This window comes from Anneissia japonica, unplaced genomic scaffold (genome assembly GCF_011630105.1).
Source record: "Anneissia japonica isolate Jap-2015-1 unplaced genomic scaffold, ASM1163010v1 scaffold785_len581690_cov155, whole genome shotgun sequence".
In the NCBI taxonomy this organism is placed as follows: Eukaryota; Metazoa; Echinodermata; class Crinoidea; order Comatulida; family Comatulidae; genus Anneissia; species Anneissia japonica.
The window spans coordinates 561087-567655 of NW_022739772.1; the positions used below are offsets into that span (position 1 = coordinate 561087).

Consider the following 6569-nt stretch of genomic DNA (forward strand, 5'->3'; position numbering starts at 1 on the left):
AATGTTTTTTTATATATTTATTTATTTCATATGTTAATCATCAATTAGATAAGAAATACAGTACAGTGTATTTATAATTCACAGACAGAAGCAATAGAATAATGTTTCTCTGCATTAATGTTATTGTCTAACTTGTCACTATAGTAACATTTTGATGATATATGTGGAAATCAAATTTTAGTACAAAATAAAATAGTGTAAATGCTCAGTTTGGCTATACTATATTCTTTATGGTTATGTTTATGACCAATTTGTTTGAGTTGCATAAAAAATAAGTCTTATTAAGGTATTTTAGAGTGGAATTACTTTGTTGAGAAATGGAATATTTGCCACTTTTATAGTATCAATATTCCACTTAAATATATTTATATTGAACTACATTTCTAGTGTACTGAATCTAAAGTTTAAAAATAACACGTAAATGTCTTGAAAATTTTCATTATGAAGTGGGTCTTACCATAGTAGCAATTTGCTTACGAAAGTGGGTGCAGTTAATTATGCCGTAGTCATGTTAAGTCCTGACATGGTCTGACTTCCTGTCCACTGCTTGTTTTGAAAAATGTCTGGCTAAATGCAGCGCCGACAATTGGATGTACTTGTTTTCTATACATTCTCATTAATTCATAGAGGTCTTTCTCAAGAACCAAGATTGCTGGTCCGTGATAAGAGGTTTTATGATTTGAAACCTAATCAAGTAAAAAAAGGATGATTCAGTCATTTTTTATATTGTGTGCTATATATAATATATATGTAAAACCATTAAATATTAATTGTCATTTTTTTTTATGATAGTTTTATATGCAATTGTACCTAAATACTCTAGCTATTAGGTGCTATAATTATTCTATAAAGTTTTAGGTAACTTTTAATTTATGTGTCATGTTAAATGTGTAAATATATCAGCTAGACCCCTTGACTTTCTTTAAACAATGTTGATAAAATGATTTCATTCATATCGGGTTAAAACCGAAAGGTCCACTAATTAGATAAGAAGAAAGGATGGATGATTCTAAAAATGCATTATTATTTTACAACTGGTAGTTAAATTTACTACTATCTAAATATGCTACTGTAGGGGATGGATAAAAAAAAATCATGATGTAAATCATATTCATTATCATTTTTGTGAGCTTGCAAAAATTCACTGTTATCTACACAAATCTTTTTCAGTTATTACTCTACCGGCAAAGTCACAGGTGCCTCTGTGTTATCCTCCACTGTGGTTGTGGCTTCCACTTCTAAGTCGGTAATATTCTCTTCTCCACCTTCATCATGCCTTGGCACATCTGGTTCCTAGTCAAATAAAATATTGATATAAAAATAAATTGCTACTAAAACTGTTTAAGTGCAAAACAGTACAGTACTTACAGTTTCTTTCATCTTTCTCAGAAGATGCTTTGCAACAATGGCATCTTCCTGCCGTTGCGCGGCTTTATAATATGCATTTTGTGTATTTATCGAGTGGTGCATGTACTCCGCAATAAGCCTGCGGTTTTTCTCTTGATGGTTATGTTGCCATGACTGTAAAATAAAAAAAATCATAATTACATAATATTTAAGGTTAAAAAAAATTAAATATGTTACACTGGGAGGGTTGTATACAGTATGTGTGTAAGTTCAATGAGTAATAGACAAATAGTGAAACAAATTTAGTGTCTTGTTTTAGGAAAACTAAAGGGTGTACTCGCTTCACTTTCTTAATCCTTAATGATAACAATAATATTAATGTTTTTTTATATATTTATTTATTTTATATGTTAATCATCAATTAGATAAGAAATACAGTACAGTGTATTTATAATTCACAGACAGAAGCAATAGAATAATGTTTCTCTGCAATAATGTTATTGTCTAACTATAGTAACATTTTGATGATATATGTGGAAATCAAATAAGTCTTATTAAGGTATTTTAGAGTGGAATTACTTTGTTGAGAAATGGAATATTTGCCACTTTTATAGTATCAATATTCCACTTAAATATATTTATATTGAACTACATTTCTAGTGTACTGAATCTAAAATTTAAAAATAACACGTAAATGTCTTGAAAATTTCATTATGAAGTGGGTCTTACCATAGTAGCAATCTGCTTACGGAAGTGGGTGCAGTTGATTGTTTTCTCTTGTCTGACACCCAAAATATGCCAGAGTCGTGTTAAGTCTTGACATGGTCTGATTTCCTGTCCACTGTTAGTTTTAAAAAAATGTCTGGCTTAATGCAGCGCCGACAATTGGATGTACTTGTTTTCTATACATTCTCATTAATTCATAGAGGTCTTTCTCAAGAATCAAAATTGCTGGTCCGTGATAAGAGGTTTTGTGATTTGAAACCTAATCAAGTAAAAAAAGTATGTTTCAGTCATTTTTTATATTGTGTGCTATATATAATATATATGTAAAACCATTAAAATTATAATTGTCATTTTTTTATGATAGTTTTATATGCAATTGTACCTAAATACTCCAGTTATTAGGTGCTATAATTATTCTATAAAGTTTTAGATAACTTTTAATTTATGTGTCATGTTAAATGTGTAAATATATCAGATAGACCCCTTGACTTTCTTTAAACAATGTTGATAAAATGATTTCATTCATATCTGGTTAAAACCGAAAGGTCCACTAATTAGATAAGAAGAAAGGATGGATGATTCTAAAAATGCATTATTATTTAATAACTGGTAATTAAATTTACAATTTAATAAAATTTGTTCATATTATATTTCATTATTTTTCTTTCTTATATCTTTTACTTACCGTTATTGCATATTCTCCTCGAATATATTCAGCTCGGTCAAATTCTCTGAGAAGCTTGTTGGTAATGACCCCTGCACGACATGCATTGCGAATGCATAACAACGAGATTATATATAAGCCAAAAAACACTGTTTCTTCAACAGTGATACCGCTGCCGTTCATAATATTTTCTGAAAACAAAATGTCAAAATTATATTAAGCGAGTCTGTAAAGGTAGCAAAGTAGATGTTTGCCTGTCCCCTCATGATAAGGCTCATATCAAATACAATTTAAAAACCAATTATCATTGTATACATTGTACTGTACATAAATGTTGTAAAATGTTGCATGTAATGTAGTTATGGAAGTGAACTGCAAAATTCATGTATTAAATTGTTTCTGATTAGATTTCATCCCACCCTGGGATTAAATTACAAGGAAAAAAAGACTATTCTTCCATGAAAGTTGAAAAATAATGAAATATATTATGAACAAAATTGTAAATTTAATTAGCAGTTTTAAAATAATAAAGCAGCAGTTGTGACGCTACAGGAAGGTGTGGGGGTGGGTAATAAAAAAAAATTCGAAAAAATATTACCGGTATATGTGTTTTGTACATGAATATAATAGACTAAAATCGATTAAATAAGCCTTTGAAACCCCTAAAGTTTCATATTTTCTGGGGGCTACGTCCCCTGGACCACTTTCGAAAAGTTTTTAGCGACCACCGACCACGCCAATTTTTTCCTTGTCAGGGACGTCATCCCCCGTCGGGGACCTTGGATCCCCTGTCGGGAAAATCCTGCCGCTCTCACTGTAAAGCAGTTTTAGAATCATCTATCCTGGTGCCCATCAGTCATATTAATTTACCAAATTCAAATTTTGTTTTATAAAGTATGCTATATCAGTTATCTATATTTGATTCTTGAAATTTACAGTCTGAAAAAAATGTGACAGTTAAGGTTAGAGCCTTTGTTAGCTTTAAATCTGTCCTGGATTTAGAATGTTTTATAAATTGAAGTTGTTTTTAGTATGCATATTTTTATTTTTCAAACAACAGGAGGGGTTCTTCCATTCCATTTCTTTATCCATGTCAAGTTCATAGAGTCAGGCTTTATGTTCTAGTACTTCAACAATTTTCTGTTAAATATTCCTCCATTGCTAATCAAGCCTTTTCTTACTGTTGTATGATGTACATAACTTTTTCCCTGTTGTCACATCCAGACACCATGTGGCGCTGTTTAGCGTTGAGTTGCGAATAAATCGGTTGTCAAGCAGACGGCCATTGAGTTATTACAATCTGGTTTTAGTGTCTTTCATTATACTTGTTATTGTAACAAACAACATGGTGTCAGAAGTGGTAAATTACATCAAATGGATTAGATGAAATTACAAAGAAGAACCTACCACAACGTAGAATCTCACAAATCAACACAGTTGACAAGAAAACAAAGTTTTCAGGCGCTGGTGTTACCATTGAATGGTCAGGAGACCCTACTCAACCGAGTAGAAGTAGGTGGTACGCTGACGCCCGCGTGAGTACAATTGTTGTTTACAGACGAGGATAGGATAGAATAGGGTGCAGGTCAACTCGGCCACTGTCAACTCTGCCACAAGTCAACTTGGCCACAAGAGAGATTTGAATGCTATTGCCTGTGAATTAAAAAGAGTTATTTATTAACGTGTTCGTCTTCTGTTTACTCACAACATTCTAATTCAACAATAATATTAAACAACAATAACGACAATAAATTAGTAATATTTACTTTAATAATACTAATTAGTCATTATGACGATAATAAAGGTGATAACAACAACACAACAACAACATTAATAGTAATATTTATTTTAACAATACTAATAATATTAGTATGGTAATAATAAAGATATTTAAATATCAATTATAATAACTAATTAGTGATAACAATATTGAAGGTGATAATTGCAATAATACAACAATAATAAATTAAAGATAATGTTTATTTTTATAATAATAGTAATACTAATTAGTAATAATAATAATAATGATACTTATAATAGGCCTACTTACTAATAATAGGGTAATAATATCGATAATAGAGGTGACAACGACAATAATATTAATAATAATAATAATAATATGAGAAAAATACCAAAAACACCAATAACAATAACTTTTTAAATTACTATTATTAAAATAATAATACTAAGACTAATGAATAATAATAAGAATAATAATAAGAGTAATAATAAGAATAATAATAAATCGAAAATTATTTATTATTTATATGGTACTGTAATAATAATAATAATAATAATAGCAAAAATTTGAACAATATATAATGTTATGCCAAGACTAATAATTAATATTAAAACGGTAATAAAAACAACAATAATAATAACAACAATGACAACAATAATAACAGCAATAATAATAACAATAAGTGTAGTAATACTTAGAGAATTAGTATTTTATACTTAATGAATTACCGTACTCCTTCAAAGTGTAGTACAGTACCAGTAAATGACTTGTGGCCGAGTTGACTTGTGGCCGAGTTGATTTGTGGCCGAGTTGACCGTAGCCAAATTTTTTGTGGCCGAGTTGACTTGTGGCTTGACTGTGGCTGAGTTGACTTGTGGCCGAGTTGGATCGAACATAGGATAGGCCTACACAAAGTGTACGGTAAAATTCGTCACCATTAATTCATGCACAGCATATAGGCTAGTGGAAGGAAGATGGCAACTTACCAAATACCACCACCTCCACCAATGATAGTCAAGGATGATAACGAAAAACAATGGAAAGTTTTTCAACAAAATTGGGAAGATTATTTAATTGCAACAGGATTAAGCACTAAGGACAAAACAGTTCAGGCAGCAACATTAAAGTCAATAATGGGACCTGACTGTAAAGAGCGATTGTTAAAATTAGAATTAACAGAAGCACAATTAAAAGATCCAAAGGAAATTTTATCCAAGCTGCAAGCTCACTCACACCCACTCGAAACGTTTTGTACGACAGATTTATATTTCATGGTGCTGAACAACAACCAAAAGAAAACATCAGTCAATATGTACATAGACTGAAACAGTTGGCAGAACCATGTAAATTCAGAGCACTCAACGATGAAATGATAAGGGATCGTTTAGTATTAGGTGCATGGGACAAAACTGCTAGAGCCAGATTGTTCCGCAAGAAAGAATGCAACCTGGAAGGGCAATTGAATTGCTTAAAGTCATTGAAACAACGACGCAGCAGCTATCGGATGTAGCTGGGAATGAAACACTGGTGGTGAATTTTGCAAAGAGTCGAAAGAGTACAAATGACAACAAAGAAAAAACATGGCAAAACCACTACAACAAAGAGTAACAGCACACGGTCAGGTACATGTCGATATATTGCGGGAAAGTTCACGAATTTAAGAAAGAAAAATGCCCAGCCTACGGAAAAAAGTGTGGAAAATGTGGTCTACAGAATCACTCCAAAGAGATGTGTAGAACAAAACAAAGAAAAGCAGTTGTCAACAGAGTAGAAGACACTGATTCAGATGACTCAGCCTTCAATGTTGAAACAGTTGGAGCTATATGTGATAATAATAAAGGCAAACTAATGGTATCACTGCACTTACAAAACACCAGTGGAGAGGTCAAGGCTGTAAAATGTCAAATAGACACAGGTGCTTCATGCATGCAACGTGATGTCTTATCAAGACCTGCAAACACTGGAAGGTACAGACAAGCCGAATATGAGACCTTCATCAACAACACTGAAGATGTATAATGATGAAGCAGTTGCAGTAAAAGGAGAGATTACCATAACCTGCCGACATCAGGCCCGTAGCCAGGTCATTTC

The 6569-nt window shown here is 31.7% G+C and overlaps 1 long non-coding RNA gene across 1 annotated transcript; it reads right to left on the reverse strand.

The window, feature by feature from the left end:
* Positions 1–549: 549 nt before the first annotated feature.
* LOC117117994 lies at positions 550–2956 on the reverse strand. Its single transcript, XR_004446983.1, has 4 exons — positions 2759–2956; positions 2077–2332; positions 1369–1521; positions 550–686 (listed from the first exon to the last, which is right to left on the reverse strand). It is a non-coding gene; the product is annotated as an uncharacterized LOC117117994 (long non-coding RNA).
* Between the last annotated feature and the right edge of the window lie 3613 nt (positions 2957–6569).